The sequence below is a fragment of the Dasypus novemcinctus genome, chromosome 2, assembly GCF_030445035.2.
Source record: "Dasypus novemcinctus isolate mDasNov1 chromosome 2, mDasNov1.1.hap2, whole genome shotgun sequence".
Classification (NCBI taxonomy): domain Eukaryota; kingdom Metazoa; phylum Chordata; class Mammalia; order Cingulata; family Dasypodidae; genus Dasypus; species Dasypus novemcinctus.
Window position 1 is genome coordinate 174,497,330 of NC_080674.1, and position 18,477 is coordinate 174,515,806.

Consider the following 18,477-nt stretch of genomic DNA (forward strand, 5'->3'; position numbering starts at 1 on the left):
TCTTTTCACGCTGGGCGGCTTTCCTCACGGGCGCACTCCTTGCGCAGGGGACACCCCTGCGTGGCAGGGCACTCCTTGCGCGCATCAGCACTGCGCATGGCCAGCTCCACACGGGTCAAGGAGGCCCGGGGTTTGAACTGCGGACCTCCCATGTGGTAGACAGATGCCCTAACCACTGGGCCAAAGTCCGTTTCCCAGCCTGCATTGTTGTGAAACATTTGTAACAAATTATGAAAGAGCATTGTCAAAGCATTAATACTAACTATAGTCCCTATCTTACATTTGGTGTGTTTTCCTCCCAACCCACCCTTTACTTTTTTTGTTCATAAACCAAATTATCTAAAGTGTAAAAATCAATGGCATTAGGAATAACCACTAAGTTGTGCATTCATCACTTCAATCAATATTAGAGCATTTTCATTACTCCAAAATGAAAAGGAAAAAAAAAAAGCCACGATCATACTCATATGATAGTGCTACTAAATACAAATCCTATGATGTGTTTTCACCATTCCTATTCATTTCCAAACAAACATTTACAAACAAATTTTTTTACCAATTCTGCACAGATTAAACCTCAGTTTTCCATTCTCTAGCCACATTCTATTCTCTGGTGATGTGTATTCTAGTTATTAACTCCAAATTTTGCTCATTGTATTCAGTTCATAATAATGAAATCATACAATGTTTGTCCTTTTGTGCCTGGCTTGTTTTATTCAATGTAATGTCCTCAGGTTCATCCACATTGTCAAATATGCTTCACAACTTCGTTGCTTTTTACAGCTGAGTAGTATTCCATTGTGTGTACATACCACAGTTTGTTTATCCATTCATCTATTGATGGACACCTGAGTTGTTTCCATCCTTTGGCAATTGTGAATAATGTCACTATGAAATTGGTGTACAGATATCTGTTTGTATCACTGCTCTCAGTTCTTCTGGATATATACTTAGTAGCAATATTACAGGATCACATTGTAGATCTACATCTAACTTCCTTAGGAACTGCCAAACAGTCTTACAGTGACTGTACCATTCTACATTCCCACCAACAGTGAATAAGCATTCCTATCTCTCCACATTATCTCCAACACTTGTAGTTTCCTGCTTTGTTAAAAGTGGCCATTCTATAAGTCTGAAATGATATCTCACTGTAGCTTTGATTTGCATTTCCCTAATAGCCAGTTAGGTTGAATGTTTTTTCATGTGTTCTTTTGCCTTATGTATTTTTTCTGTCCAGAAAAGTGGACTTGGTCAGTTTATAAAGAATAAGTTGACTATAGAGGAGAGGGTCTATTTCTGAACTCTCAATTCCATTTCATTGAGCAAGGTGTCTATCTTTATGCCAATATCATGCTGTTTTGACTACTGTAACTTTATAATACACTTCAGCATCAAGAAATGAGAGTCCTTCGACTTTTCTCTTCTTTTCTTAGGATGTTTTTTGCTATTTGGGACCCCTTTCCCTACCAAATTAATTTAGTAACTGATATTTCTATTTTTTAAAGTAGGCTATTGCAATTTTGATTGGTGTTGCATTGAATCTATAAACCAATTTGGGAAAAATTGACATCTTCCCGATGCTTAGTCTTCTAATCCAAGAACATGGAATGTCCTTCAATTTGTTTAGATTTTCTTTGATTTATTTTAGCAGTGTTATATAGTTTTCTGAATACAGATCCTTTACATTCCTGGTTAAATTAATTCCTAGATTTTTGTCTTTTGCTGCTACTGTAAATGGATTTTTTTTCTTGATTTCCTTCTCATTTTGCTCATTACTCTTGTATAAAAACACTACTGATTTTTTAATGTTGATCTTGTGTCCTGCCTCTTTGCTGAACTCATTTATTAGTTCTAATAAGCTTTGTTGTGGATATTTCAGGATTTTCTAAATATAGGATCATGTCATCTGTGAATAGTGAGAGTTTTACTTTCTCTTTTCCAATCTGTATGCCTTTTATTATTTTTTTTTCTTGCCTAACTGCTCCATCTAGAACTTCTAGCACAATATTGAATAGCAGCGGTGACAGTGGGCATCCTTGTCTTGTTCCTGATAGCAGAAGGAAGGCTTTCAACCTTTCTCCATTAAGAACAATGTTGGCTGTGGTATTTTTATATATATCCTTTATTTTGTTGCAGAACTTTCCATCTGTGACTATATTTTGAAGTGTTTTTATCAAGAAAGTATTCTCGATTTTGTCAAATGCCTTTTCTGCATCAATCGAGAGAATCTTGTATTTTTTTCCTTCACTTTGGTAATGTGGTGTATTCCATTTATTGATTTACTTATGTTGAACCAGCCTTGCATACCAGGAATAAATCCACTTGGTAGTGATGTATAAGTCTTTTGATATGCTGTTGGATTCTATTTGAAAGTATTTTGTTGAGAATTTTTGCATCTATGTTCATTAGAGAGATAGGTCTGAAATTTTCTTTTCTTGTGGTATCTTTATCTGGCTTTGCTAATTGGGTGATGTTGCTTTAATAAAATGTGTTGGGTAATTTTCCCTCTTTTTCAATTTTTTTGGGAAGAGTTTAAACAGGATTGGTATTAATTCTTCTCTAAATGTTTGGTAGAATTCACCTGTGACTCTACCTGGTCCTGGACTTTTCTTTGTTGGAAGATTTTTGCTGAATGATTCACTCTTTTTGCTTGTGATTGATTTGTTCACTTTATTTCTTGTTGCATCAATGAAGGTTGTTTGTATATTTCTACGAATTTGTTCATTTCATCGAGGTTGTCTAATTTGCTGGCATACAGTTTCTCATAATATCCTTTTATGATCCTTTTTATGTCTGTGGGGTAAATCATAATGTCCCCTCTTTCATGCCTGATTTTATTTTTTGGCATCTTCTCTCTCTTTTTTTTTGTTAGTCTTGCTAAAGGCTTGTCAATTTTATTGATTTTCTTAAAGAATCAGCTTTTCTTTCCATTCTCTATTTTTTTTTTCAATTTCATTTATTTCTTCTCTAATCTTTGTTATTTCTGTCTTTCAACTTGCTTTGGGATTAGTTTGCTGTTCTTTTTCTAGTTTCTCCAGTTGTTAGGTTTGATCTTTGATTTTGGCTCTTTCTTCTTTTTTAATATAGGCATTTAGGACTATAAATTTCCCTCTCAGCACTGACTTCACCGTATCCCATCAGTTTTGGTAAGTTGTGTTCTCATTTTCATTTGTCTTGAGTTATCTACTAATTTCTTTTGCAGTTTCTTCTTCAACCCACTGATTATTTAGGAGTGTGTTGTTTAGCCTCCATATATTTGTGAAATTTCTCATTTCCCACCTTTATTATTGATTTCCACCTTCATTCCATTATAACCAGAGAAGGTGCTTTGTATAATTTCAGTCTTCTTAAATTTATTGAGACCTGTGTTGTGGTACAATATGTGGTCTATCCTGGAGAAAGATTCATAAGCACTTGAGAAGAACATAAAACCTGCTGATTTGGGGTGCAATGATCTGTATATGTCTGTCAGGTCCAACTCATTTACCATATTGTTCAAGCTCTCTGTTTCCTTGTTGATATTCTGTCTAGTTCTATCTGTTGATGTGAGTGTCGTGTTGAAGTCTCCAACTATTATTGTAGACACATCATTGCCTTCTTTCAGTTTTGCCTGAGTTTGCATCATGTATTTTCTGGCACCATGGTTAGGTACATAGATATTTATTACTGTTACTTTTTCCTGGTCTTTGTCTATTTTATTAATATATAATGACCTTCTGCATATCATCACTTTTTTGTATTTAAATCTGTTTTGTCTGACACCAGCATAGCTATACCTTCTCTTTTTTGGTTACTATTTGTGTGAAATATCTATTTCCAACCTTTAAATTTCAGTCTATTTGTATCCCTGGGTCTAAGGCAAGTCTCTTGCAGACATCATAAGGATGGCTCATGTTTTCTGATCCATTCTGTCAGCCTATGTCTTTTGATTGGGGATCTTAATCCTTCAATATTCAATGTTATTACAGTAAAGGCATTACTTACTTGAACCATTTTATGTTTGCTTTCATATATTATCTTTTTGTTTAACTTTTCTGAAAGTCTTCACTTCTACACTCTTCTCCAAGCCTATCTCCCTCTCTCTTTTTTCCTGGCTTCAGAATTCCCTTTAGTGTTTCCTGCAGAGCTGGATTCTTGTTTACAAACTCTCTTAGTTTTTGTTTATCTGTGAATATTTTAAACTCATTGCCATAGTTGAAGGACAGTCTTGCTGGATAAAGAATTCTTGGCTGGTAGTTTTTCTCTTTCAGACACTTAATTATATCATACCACTGCCTTCTCACATCCATGGTTTCTGAAGAGAAATCTGTACTAAGTCTTATTTGACGTTCCTTGTATGTGATGTTTTGCTTTTCCCTTGCTCTTTTCAGAATTTTCTCTTTATATTTTGCATTTGGCATTCTGAATATTATTCGTCTTGGGATAGGTCTATTTGGATTTCTTCTAATTGGAGTGTGCTGCAGTTCCTGGACACTTATATTCAAGTCTTTCATGATAGTTGGGAAATTTTTGACGATTATTTCCTGAAATACTCTTTCTGCCCCTTTCTCCTTCTCATCTCCTTCTGGAACTCCCATAACATGTATGTTGGTGCATTTCATATTATCATTTAACTCCCTGAGCCCCTGCTTAATTTTTTCCATTCTTTTCTTTCTCTGTTTTGTCTTTTCAATTTCAGTTGTTCTTTCTTTATGTTGCTGCTTCTTTCTTCCATGATTTCAAATCTCCTATTGTGAGCCTCTGTTGTATTTTAAATTTCATGTATTGTGTCTTTCATTCCCATAAGTGTTGTTAATTTTCTATCAAAGATTTCTAAGTTTTTTTGGTTTTTGTTCTCACCCAGTGTCTTCTTAATTTGTTTAATTTCTTTACTCATGTTGTCTTTCAACTCCATGATTTAACTTCAGAGACTTGTATAAACCTCATTGATTAACTCTTTCAAGTCCTGTGTCTCATCTGGAGCTTTGATTTTCTCCTTTGCCTGAGTCATATCTTCCTTTTTCTTAGTATGGCTTGTAATTTTTTGCTGATGTCTACGCATCTGGTTCTCTTTTTTTTTTTAAGATTTGTTTTATTTATTTTATTTCTCCCCATCCCCATGTTGTTTTTCACTTGCTGTGCCTGTTTGTCTTCCTAGTTTTTTTAGGAGGCACCAGGAGCCAAACTCGGGACCTCTGATGTGGGAGGGAGATGTTTAATTGCTTGAACCATCTCCGCTCCCTGCTTTGCTGTGCCTCTCATTCTGTTTTTCCTCCCCACATTTCTTGTTGCATCAACTTGTTGCGTCAGCTCACCAGGCCTACCTGTTGCTTCAACTTGCTGTCTTTTTTAGGAGGCACTGGGAATTTCTCCTCCCTGCTTTAATCGCGTCTCTCATTATATTTTTTCTTCTTATGTCTCTTGTTTTGTCAGCTCCTGCTCACCGTGCCAGCTTGGTGTCTTCTTTAAGATGCACTGGGATCTGAACCAGGGACCTCCCATGTGGTAGGCGGGAGCCCAGTTGCCTGAACCACATCTGCTTCCCTAAGCATCTAATTCTAATGCTAAGTTTACTCTGATTTTTACTCTCTCTCTCTCTTCCCTAGGGATTTACTCTTAAGTAGCTGTGTGCTACCATTGTTCTTTGACTCTTGGTTAAACTTGTTCTAAATAGTTAAGATTGCCCCTGTTTAACTTCTCAAACCAGGCCTAAGGACCCAGTTATGAAGTACAGAGCAGTTTCCAAGGTATTTTGGAGAGGGTGGTAGTGAAGGCACCTGCTTGCTTACCTCATTTATTTTTTTCCACCTTTTCATGCACTTTTCTGGTCTGGCCAGCAAATGGCCCTCTTTGACAAATGTCTCAGTTCAGACCCCAGGTGCTAGGGGAATGCATTCAGTGTAACTTCTCAGATGTGTGGGTGGTACAGAAGCAGTGTCCCCAGGGCTGGCCAAGGCTCACAAACTTTCTCAGGAGCTGTTACGCACCCTTGGCCTGCTGCGCCCTCCCTCTGCCTCCTCAGCAAACAGTCCAGGGCATTAGGGAGTGTATTTGAGAAGACAAATTATCTTTAGCTCCCTGCTGGCTCTCAGTGCAAACAATGTCAGGGCTCCTCCTCCTGGAAGTGTGAGACCCACGTCAATGCAGCAGACCAAGTTCATCCGCCAAAATATAAATTTGTTGTAGGCTGTCCCTTCCTCTCCTTTTTCTTGGGGAAGAGGAGCCCTTGTAACTCCCTCAGTCCACAGCTACTGCAGCCTACAGCTGCTGCAGTCCACAGCCTGCTATTTGCTCCTTAGGTGGGGCTGCTTTTGCAACTCTATTCACAGGATTTTTCAGTGAGCTGAGACTCCTTTCCTTCTCCCCTCTCTCTTCTGGGTGGTGTCTCACTTTCCCCTGGTGTCCTGAGCCCCAGGGCAGCCCTCCAGACATTCTCCACCTGTCCTCTAACATATTTTGCTGGAAGAGAAGTTATACTTCTATCTCTGTAATCCTCCATCTTCCAGGAAGTCTTCCTTTATTTTTTCAAGTGGTGTGATGAAACCTTAAAATTTCCCCTGTGATATTTCCATTTGAATTCCCCACTTTGCTTCTAATAGCGTTTACAAAGTATAAATGAGGAGAATTATTACCTTGTGTTTAACTAATGTATAGTGTTTGAAATTCCTGAAATTTTTGTTGGCATATTAAAAGTAAAGTTTTCAATTTTCCTAATTGAATTACTTAAATATAGAAAAGAAGCCATATCTACTTTTTCATGAAATACTATTTATAACTAGATCATAATAATTTTGTATTTCCTTTCTGATATACATATTAGATCTTGATCCCAAATCACCTTAGTGAAGCATCTTTGGCATATACGATGGGATTGACCTTTTTTTTACTATGAATAAACACCTAGGAATGTATATTAAAGTCTATAGAACTTCTACATCTCTTTGAATATAAGAATATTTTAATGTATGTACTTCATTTAAGTTGTTGATTATCGAATTATGCACTAGGAGGAAACAATTAAAATTTTTTGTGTCATTATTAATTTCTCTCTGTAATAGAGAGATGTGAAAAATAGGCCACAGAACTATGCCAAAAAGTTCCCAAATTATTTCTATTGATGTTATTCTTAAGTCAAATGAGTGCTTTTTACAATGTAGTTTAGTTTAGCCTGATTGTGCCAGAACAGGTTTTCCTGAAAGACACACTGCAGCCCAAGTGACCTATTTTGTTTTCCTTGAAATGTCTAAGGCTTTTAGTTTGAAATACTATACCTAGAAATGTGAAATTGATTGACATAAATGGACATGACCTTACCCAATTTCCCTCCCTGTTCTTAGTCTTGTTACTTTAGACTCTAAACCAGTTTCTCTGCACCTCCAAACAGAGAGGAGCTGCTGGAGAGCAAGGTTATCAGCCTCACTGGCTCCTTCTGTTGGACTGCTCTTTGGCATCCATATAAGGTCTTCGGAACTCTCAGCACAGCTTATCAATCTTCAGCAAAGGCTTTCCCAGTCAGCCAGTGATAAATTGTGCTGAGCCCTGTGCTCAATCTTTTACATATACTTTTTTACAAAAGCTCCTCATAAAAACCTTAAGAAGTAGAGAGATCATTTGTCTAAGTTCATTTTGATGTTATTAGCTGCATTAGTTGGCTATTTTGTTTGCAAGTGATAGAAACCAAATTTAAATTGATAAAAGAAAAAAAGGGAGATTTAGTCATTCATATAATTAAAAAATTCAAGGGTCACTGCTTGCTTCAGATATGGTTTGATTCAAGGAACTCAAATGATATCATCTGGACTTGGTTTCTTTTCTACCTGTTTTCTCATGTGTTGGCTCCATTTTCAGGCAGACTGTCCCCTTGTGGTGGCAAAATGGCTGCCAGAAGCCGCATTTAGAGCCTTATTCAGCTAGCCCAGTGAAAGGTGAGAACTTCCATTACTAATAGCATCAAAAAAGGTCCTGGAATTCTCTGATGGGAACAATTTTAGTTATACAGCCATCTTTGATGTTCACAAAATAGAATATTCTGAGAGGCTTACAGTTTGGATACCCATGGGTAAGATAGACTCCTTCTTGCAACCACTGGACTTAGAATGTGAATGAAGCGGATTTCCAAAGCAAAGAGGGTAGCCGTTACCAGGAAAATGTAGAGTGGTTACAGTGTGGACAGTAATAACAAATATGCACTATGGATCTAAACCCAGTTTATATTAAATAAAAATAATTATTTTTGTTAAATCAAAGCTCATGATTCCAACACTATACTATACTCACTCAAACTAAAATGCTCCCTTATCTAAAAATGTTTCCCCAACTCCTTTGTCTAACATTGATTTCTTAAAAATAGTCACTAAAAAATACCATGTAAATAGTCTGAATCATACCTTTCAGCAAATTAAAATGAAATTTTGCAGTTGGTGTCTGTTTTTTAAGTCCACAATAAGATGATGAGCATCTCAGAGGTAAGAATCATCTGTCTTCTCTCTTGGACAACAAACAATCCGTGTTGACCAATGTGCATCATAGAATAAAGACCCTTCATGTATATAACAGCTCTATTTTCCTAAATGTGGTCAGTACATCTTCACTTCAAAAAAACAAGAACAGTTTCTCTTCTACTATGTCCACACACAAGCATCCTTAGTCTTCATAGGTAACACACCTGGTGAAAAATTGCTTTGTGAAAATGTTTAATATCACAGAGAGATGTTCCCAGAATCTAGATATTATTCCCAGGAAAAAATATGATGTCTTCCTACTTTTACAAACAAGTCTCAGATCTTGTACAAACCTGTTTTTCACATTTTTTTCTTTCATAATAAAGAATACATTGATTATTTAAGGAATACAACAAGCATGGTTACTCTCTTCATAGAGAGAGATGAATTAAAGGGAGTGAGAGGGGTGGATCCAGGCAGACTATATTCCAATTTTTAGGTTAGATGAATTTGGACATCCTCATTGTCACCAAGTCTCAGTTTTCAAAATTTGAAGGGATGTGGTATTATTTCTTTTTTTCTTTTTTCTTTACGATTTATTTTATTTATTTATTTCTCTATACTCCCTTGTTGTTTTTCACTTGCTGAATCTGTTCATCTTCCTTGTTTCTTTAGGAGGCACTGGGACCTCTGATGTGGGAGGGAAGTGCCTAATTGCTTGAGTCACCTTTGCTCCCTGCTTTGTTATGTCTCTCATTCTGTTTTTTCCTCCCCACAGTCTCCTGGTGCGTCATCTTATTCAGTCAAGTCACCATGCTTGCTCGCTGCCTTCTTTAGGAAGCACTGGGAATCTCTGCTCCCTGCTTTTGTTGTATCTATCATTATGTTTTTTCTTCCTGTGTCTCTTGTGTCAGCTTGCCATGCCTGCCCATTGTGCCAGCTTGCTGTCTTCTTTAGGAGGCACCAGGATCCCAACCAGCAACCTCCCAGTTGTCTGAGCCACATCGTTTCCCTATTATTTCTAGTTAATAAATATAAGGTGCCTAGCTTAGAGCAGGGTATATTACTGTCCATTTTAAATGGCTCCTCCCTTTTCTCTTTCCCCATTTTGCCTCCTCGGTATGTTATTAATATGGTCAAATAAGGCAAGACTCATACCTTGGCAGATTTACTTGGACCTTAGAACCTCTGTGGGGGACTGCAAAAGATGGCCTGCAATATTGATACCGTGCGTGAATCCAAGGCCCTGAACTGGAGACAAAGCAGGGTCTAGGACACTGCTGTTGCCATACATTTGTAATACTCCATGAACTTCCTTAGTCGGAAAAGAAGGGGATAATTTTGTTTTCAACGTGAGTTACTGACCCTCTTCTGTGTTCAGCTCCCAGCTCTGCCCCTACTTAATTGTATGTCTTGAGCAAATGATTTATTTTCTTCATCTGTGAAATGGGGTAATAATGGTGCCCACCCAAAGGGTGATTGTGCATATTTAGAGTTCTATGAATGGTGCTCAATAAAAGTTAACAATTAGGGAAGCAGACTTGGCCCAGTGGTTAGGGTGTCCGCCTACCACATGGGAGGTCCATGGTTCAAACCCCAGGCCTCCCTGACCCGTGTGGAGCTGGCCCATGCACAGTGCTGATGCGCGCAAGGAGTGCCCTGCCACGCAGGGGTGTCCCCCGCGTAGGAGAGCCCCACGTGCAAGGAGTGCGCCCTGTAAGGAGAGCCACCCAGCGCGAAAGAAAGTGCAGCCTGCCCAGGAACGGCGCTGCACACACGGAGGGCTGACGCAACAAGATGACGCAACAAAAAGAAACACAGATTCGTGCTGCTGACAACAACAGAAGCGGACAAAGAACATGCAGCAAAATGGACACAGAGAACAGACAACTGGGGCGGGGTTCAGGGGGGCGGGAAGGGGAGAGAAATAAATAAAATAAATCTTAAAAAAAAAAGTTAACAATTAGCTATTATCAGTGAGTTCAATATGGAAATAAATAAGAATTTACCTCTGTGTTCCCATTCAAGAAAAGGGGGAGAGAGATATATTTAAAAACCCTATTATATCCAAATGTGGGCTAAAATAGAGGAAAGAGAGGTTCCACATAGTAAAGAAAGAAATTAATTTTCACCGGAATTAACCTTGACCACCTAAGCCATAATTATCTCTTTCTGCTCTTAAGGGATACAGAGAAAGAAGTTCTATTATCTAGCTATTCCACTCAGTTTTTATATTGCATATAAAAACTTTTCTAATCACTTTTCTTACATTTCTCCCTAAGAAGGTGGTTGGCTTTTTGAGATCAGGAACCAGTAGGCCCTCATTGGACATGCATTCGATTGAGTAAATAAAAGTCATATTTGAAAAACCAAAAACAAGGGAAATTTTGAATTCAGTAAACTAGACAGCTGGCATTAATGTACAGAACATACAAGACCAAATTCTTTGAAAGGAGATCTTTATGCATCTGGGGTGGCTACAATTTCTATGTTTTGAGCTGAAATATTAAAATAAGCATGGTTTGTTTCTGAAGGAATAGTAACAAATTTATTACTGTTGAATTTTCAGAGAGAATTCATTTTTAAGACATTGTTAATAAAGCACTCTTTAATCACCTGTGTATAGGTGAAATTGCATAGTCAGGTCAGCCCAAATTCAAAGTTTACCCCACCCATTTCTCAGTTATAGGAATGTCAGCTGAACTTTACCTGACACTCTAGACCTTCTTTTATGGAACTAGAATTAAAACCACCTCATAGGGCTGTTGTGAGAAATAAATAAGATTAAGTAAGCAAAGGGTTCATCTGGTGTCTGGTATGAAGGAAGTACACAATAAATGGAAATCATAGTAATAATAGTCATTTTATACTTGAGTCAATCATGATCATATTGTTTATCAATTCAGAAATAATTTTCACTCTATAGGTTGATTAGACACTTTTGGTCCTAAGAACAAAGAACATCCACAAAGGACATTATTCCCAAATGTGTTTCTAACTGCCTCTGAAAATTAAATACTCTGAGGGGTTAGTTGTATCTGCTCAAGTTTTGGATCAAATAAGAAAGGAGCCTGGTTTGGGAGAAGAATGTATGAAGTACGGGGGGGGCAGTAGTGTCTCTTCTGAAGTCTTATTGCCTGTCTTCTTTTTTGTGATTAGTATTAAATTTTACATTTTTTTTTTCTTCTCCAGTGCATTAAGTATCATTAAAAACTAAAAAAGAGTAAACCAGAAATTACAAATGAGGAATCTAAAGCCACTTGCTGGAATCAGTGCAACCTTGGGCAAGTTAGTTTCCGCATCTGGAAAGTAAGGATAATGTATTTATCTTTTAGAGTTGTTGCAAGCACTAAATAAAATAAGTGAATATACACAAAGCACTTAGAATAGCACATGGCATGTAGTAGGTGCCATATGTGTATTAATTATTATCACAACTCTTTTTTTCTTGAATGTAATTTGTTTTCTACTTCTATGTCTACTCCTAATATTTTGGTACTGCCTTCACTAATTTTCCCATATCAGTAAATACAATATTTCTTTTAATCAAATTAAAGTAGATCTAGCTTTTACTTAGTTTTACATTGAGCATTTGTATCTATAAAATCAAGAATTTTATGTGCTTTTTATATATTTATTTATCATAATGCATAAAATAGATATCTAACTGTGACAGCTTGAATTTTGTTGAATCCCAAGGAAAAGATTATGCTCTTCAACTGATCTTTTCCTAAAGGTGTGGTACCCTTTGATTGCATTTGATTCACTTTATTTGCATTTGATTAGATTCCTTTTGATTGGACTGTATCAGTGAGGCATGACTCTGGATGAGTCTCTGCCCTCTTGCTGGGTCTTATATAAATGGAGACAGAGAAAAGACAGTCACCACATGTGTGAGAGAGGACTCGAGGATCACTAGCATTCAAAACTGAAACACAAAGTCCCTAAAAAGCTGGGCCCATGAAGCAGCTCAAGGCTGAAGAGATGAGCTCTGAGAGACAGTGAGCCTGGAAAGAAGGCAAGAGATTTCCTGCCATCTTGCTTAACCACATGGCAGCATGCCAGGATCATCAGCAGCTGACTTTGGTGAGGAAGTATCACTGCTGAAGCCTTGATTTGGACATTTCATGGCCTTGAATCTGTAAAATTTTACCCCCAATAAATCCTTTTTATAAAAGCCAACACATTTCTAGTACTTTGTACTAGCAGCCCTTTGGCAAACCAAGACAATAACCTTATGAAAACATTTGTCCATATATCACTCCAAATTCCCTCACATATAGTCAATATGTACTACATTGTATATACTACATTGATTTACAGTTTTGTACATTTGCTTGGAGCTTCAAAGCCAACCCAAACTATTCTTATTATTGTGGGAAAAATAGGACTCTCTCTCACTAGAGAGAAAGTGTGCAATAAATGAAGTCGTAGTAATGATAGCCTTTTGGTATTTATTTTATCCTATTATTTATATTGTTTATCCATTCAGAAATAATTTTCACTATAGATTGGTTATACCCTTTCAGTTCTGAGAACATAGAATGTCCATGAAAGATAGTTCAAATATATATATGTATATACATACATATACATGCATACATACATGTGTATCTGTATCCACATGCTTATATAAATATGTGTGTATACAGAGTGATGCATATGTATGTGTGTTTACAGAGAGATAAAGAAGAGAAAGAACTACTGAGGCTATGAAAAATGCAAATAGTGATGAGGTTATGGTGTACTTTTTGTAATATTGTGTTATATATACATGAAAATCTTTAATAATTGTGTCTATATGATGAGCTTTAGTAACAGCTGTGAAAACACTATCTAATGGAGATAAGGCAAAGGTTTATCTTAATAAATAGTTTGCACTATGTTATCCCATCTGACCTTAAGACAATGCCAACTAATTCTCTGGAAATAGAACAATAATATGATAATGTCTTAGAAGGACAGGTCTCTCTGTAAAGAACCTGCTAATAATTTACATTTCTCAGTAGAAATCAGTAGCTAACTGTTGTTTAATTGGTGAGTGCAGTATGGCCTGATCATCTCGATGAAGTTCTCCTCCCAGGGGGCTCATCCCTTGGGATAACAGGAATGAGCCTTAGGAATAAGGAATTAATTGCAGAAAGATAATGAGCATGGACTCAGTCATGCTGAGGGGGATAGATGATGAGATAGAGATCTTAAATCTCAAGTTATGATTTACCTACTTTATTATTAATTAGCACAAAACTTTAATTAAGCATGACAGCAAGCTAGATACTACACAAAAGACACAGATGAAATTTATTAGCAGGGTCAGAAAAAGGTAAACTGAAAACTGAAACATCGTCCTGGAGCTTTCATTGAGAGTCTGGGTAGGAATGGGGCCACACATTCTATGTAAAGCTTGGCAATGCTTTATAACTGCTTTCTCACCATATGCACTGCCTTCTCCAGTTCCTTGGCCTGAGCTCTGGTTCACATGTTTACGTCAGAAAACAGAGCCGGAAAAAATATTATAAAGGGTGGCCATGCAGTTAATTAATAAAAATATTATTTTATTTTTATGGAAAAAAAGAAAGCTGAACTAGGCATTGTCTCCACAAAACACTTTCAAGTTGCTCATGTTAGAAAAACACAACAAAACAAAACAATGAATTCTTAGATATGACACCAAAAAAGCATGGGCAACAAAAGAAACACTGGATAAATTTGAGTTCATCAAAATTTAAAACTTTTGCGCATCAAAGGAAATTATATAAAAAAGTAAACAGACAACATAAAGAATGAGAGAAAATAGTTTCAAATGATATAATGATAACAGTTTAATATCCAAAATCTCTAAAATACTCCTACAATGCAACAACATAAAGACAAATAACCAAATTTTTAAAAATGGGCAAAGGACTTGAATAAATATTTTCCAAGGAAGATCTGCAAATAGCCAACAAATATATGAAAAGATGGTCAACACCATTAGCCATCAGGGAAATGCAAATTAAAATCACAATAGTTACCAGTTCATACCCATAAAGCTGGCTATTATTAAAAAATGGAAAGTAAGTGTTCAAGAGGATGTGGAGAAATAGGAACTCTAGTGTAGTGTTGGTGGGAATATAAAATGGTATTGCCACTATGTGTTGGAAGCAATATGGCAGTTCCTCAAAAAGTTAAATATAGAATTACCATTTGTCCACTTCTAGGTATATTCCAAAAGAGAGTGAAAACTGGATTGCATGGGGGTGGGGGTGGGGTGGGGTATGGGTTACATGGGAACCTCTTACGTTATTTTTTATGTAACATTCTATGTGATCTATTAACTTTAATAATAAAAAAAAAACTGATTTGCAAATAGATACTTGTATACCTCATTTTTCACAATAGCCAAAAGCCAGAAACAAACCAAGTGTCCATCGACAAATGAATGGATAAACAAAATTTGGAATATATACACTAAGGAATACTATTTGGCCATAAGAAAAAAATGAAGTTATGAGACATGCTGCAACCTGAAAGAACCCTGAAAACACTATGCTCAATGAAGCAAGCAAGACACATAAGAACAAAAATTGCATATTATCACTTACATGAGAGACAAGAAATAGCAAATTTGCAAAGATAAAAAACAGATTAGTGGTTACTGGGAGAAGGGGAGTGGAGGAAGTGGAGAGGGGACTGTTTATAAAAATATAAACAAATAATAAATAATATTAATTTAAAAACCCAACAAAAAAAAACATACAACACACACAAAAAAATGGTCTTCTGATGTCACTACTTTTCTTTTACCCAAATATGTAAGCATACATAGTTCATATTACTTGGATTCAGATCTTACTAGCCACTTACTTACTAGTTATGGAAACTTGAGTGAAGTATTTAATCTCCTTACACCTTAGTTTTTTTAGATATGTAAAATGGTGATAACAATGCCTACCTCATGGGATTGCTTTGAAGAGGAAAAGAGATAAATGGATGGAAGTGCTTCATATAGGGCCCTGCACTTGTCAAACACTCAGTGAGTAAATGTGGCAAGTGATTCTGTGAAAATATTATGACGGCCATTTCCAGTTCAAGTTTCTATGTTAGGCTACAGATAGTGAAAATATGTCGATGCCAAGTTGTGAGCAGCCAAGAACAGTTGAGAATACTATAGGATTGCCAAGGATGAACAAAGTCATCTGTATTATACCTTTGCCTTTAAACACAGATTTAGGATCAGGCAGAACAAAGATAACATTAGACTAACTTGATAATTAACGTGTTAAACATTTTTTGGGCATAGACTAGGCTACCAGAGATTCAAAGGATAAGCCAAATTCTCTTCCTTAGATGAGTTTACATTTTAGCAGTGAGGAGAGACATTGTGAAATCTAATACAGGGCTCTGGGGATATATAGGAATAATTCTTGAGGGTGGAATAGGTGCAGTCAGAGAGATCTTAAGAGCAAGAGTTTGCCAGGTGAACAAGTTGAGGAAGGATGGTCTCCCTCTGGAGTGAGCTCTGGATGACTGAAGCTATGTGTTGCCAGTGTGTGCTTTAGGGCCAAGTGTGCATGTGGGGGCATCTAGAGACAAAACCAAATTCACGTTGTGGAAGGTCTTGAAGTGGAGTAATCTTTGGCTTATAAAGTTATTTCTGATAGATACAGAGATAATATATTGGCAAGAGGGTACAGAAGTTGAGTTCAGAGGTTCCTCTAAGAGTTATTTCAGGGATGAACTAGACCCTTGGCTGGAGAGGAGGGAGAATTATGTTTTGACTTTGACAGAGAGTCATTGACAAGGTTTTCTAGGTAAATTCCAGGGAGGTTATGGCAGTAGCATACAGAGGCTTAAGGAAGTAAGAATGAATAGTCTGTGAGAATATTCTGTTCAGTTAAGAAGTTTGAAGATCAAAAGAAATAGATAACAGGTAATGATAGCTTTGGAAATGAAACTGAATAGAAGAAAGCTTTTCTTTATCATAGGAGAGAGTTATAATAACATTTAAGTACAGAAGGAAAGAGGTGAGAAGAGTCAGGGTGCAAGAGAAAGGAAGTCACTAATTAATGAAGAACCAGAAAAGGTAGAATACGGTTAAAAGCACAAGATTAAAAATAGAGTGGTCCTAGACTACAGTGACATTTTTCTCTCAATAAATAAATGAAAGAAGAATTAAGATGTTAGAGTAATCTTACTGACCACCCATTCTTTTTTCACTTGTTTGTTTTCTGTGTTTTTTTGCAATGAAATTGATGTGATGGAACATGAAATTTTAACAGGTAAGGCACCTGGGCTACAGAGTCATAAGGAAGTAATAACGAGGATAAATATATTTTAGATTTGCGTCACATCTTGTGTTTTTCTTGCACTGTCAAGCCTCAAGTATATAAGACCCATGTCAATCTCTCTGTTTCTCCTGCTGTACATAGCTGCTGTTTCTGGCTATTCTTGCACAATTATTTATACGTTTTTAAAGCAGTTACATTGAAACATATTCATATATCATGTGATCTATCCAAAGTGTACAATCAATGGCTTTTAGTATAATCACAATGTTGTACAATCATCTCAAAAATGTTAGAACAATTCCATTTCTTCAAAAAGAAAGACTCCACACCGCTTACTATTCCTTCTTCAGTCCTACATAACCACAAATCTAATTTCAGTTTCATAAATTGATTTATATTTACATTTGTCCTCCCCTAAGATGGTTCCCTCATCTGTCCATTCATTCTTTTGCCCATTGTTTGCACTTGTTGCCTGCTTGTTATTTTTGTTTATTGTCTGCTCACTGCTTTTGCTTGTCTGCTCACTGTTTTTGCTCGTTGTCTGCTCATTGTCTGTTTTTTTCTTTAGAAGATACTGGGAGCCAAACCTGGAACCTCCCATGTGGGAGATGGGCACTCAACTGTTTGAGCCACATCCGCTCCCTGCTCATTTTATTTTGCTCGTTGTCTGCTCCTTGTTTTTGCTTGATGTCTACTGATTGTTTGTTTGTCTTCTTTAGGAAGCACCAGGAACCGAATCTGGGTCCTCCTGTGTGGGAGGTGGGCACTCAACTATTTGAGCCACATCCATTGTCTATATTTATATTTTATAAATTGGAATCATAAAATATGTGATACTCGGTGTCTTGTTTCTTCCACTTTGTATAATGTATTTTTTTTGTCTGATGTTAACATTTTGTAGTATTAACCTACATTTGCTCAGTTTCAAAGAAAAATTGTCTTATATATGCATTTTACCCATATTCATATTTCACATAATATATTTAGTTCATAATAGGGCATGCATACAGTATTTGTCCTTTTGTGTCTGGCTTACTTCACTCAACATAATGTCCTCCAGGCTCACCCATGTTGTCATATATTTCATGATTTCATTTCTTCTTAATGCTGCATAATATTACATTGTGTGTATACACCTCAATTTGTTTATCCATTCATCAGTTAATGGACACCTGGGTTGTTTCCAAATTTTGGCTATTGTGAATAATGCTGCTATGAACATCGGTGTGCAGACTTCTATTTGTGTCACTGCTCTCATTTCTTCTAGCAATAGTATTGCTGAATCTCATTGCAAGTCTATATTTAACTTGGTACTGGATTATTTTATGTTTTATGAAAGTTATTAGATTTTTCTTCTTTATTGTGAGACACCTCTAATCCTTTCCAGAAAGGAGTGGATAAAAATATGAGTAAATGCTGACTAATGATGTTTTGGAACCAGTCCAGCTATGGAAGAGATGGGGCCATACCACTAGTTACTTTAAAAATTATGAAAAATTGGAAAGAGACACTATAGACCCTTGTGTTGAGTTTGGACATCTTGAAAATATGGAGAGGTATTTAGATTCCAGCAAGTTCAACCCCAGAGCAATGGCAACCTGACAGCACAGGGAACTCGGCCACACTCGCAGCTTTGAAGGCTATTGCATGTCACGGTTTGCTTCAGCAATTTAATAAGTCAGGTTCGGAGTCTCTTAAGACCATTTAGCTCTCAGTCCTAATTTGTTCTTCTCTGTGGTGAAATTTCCCATAATGCTAAAAGATACAATCCCCTCTTGATATCA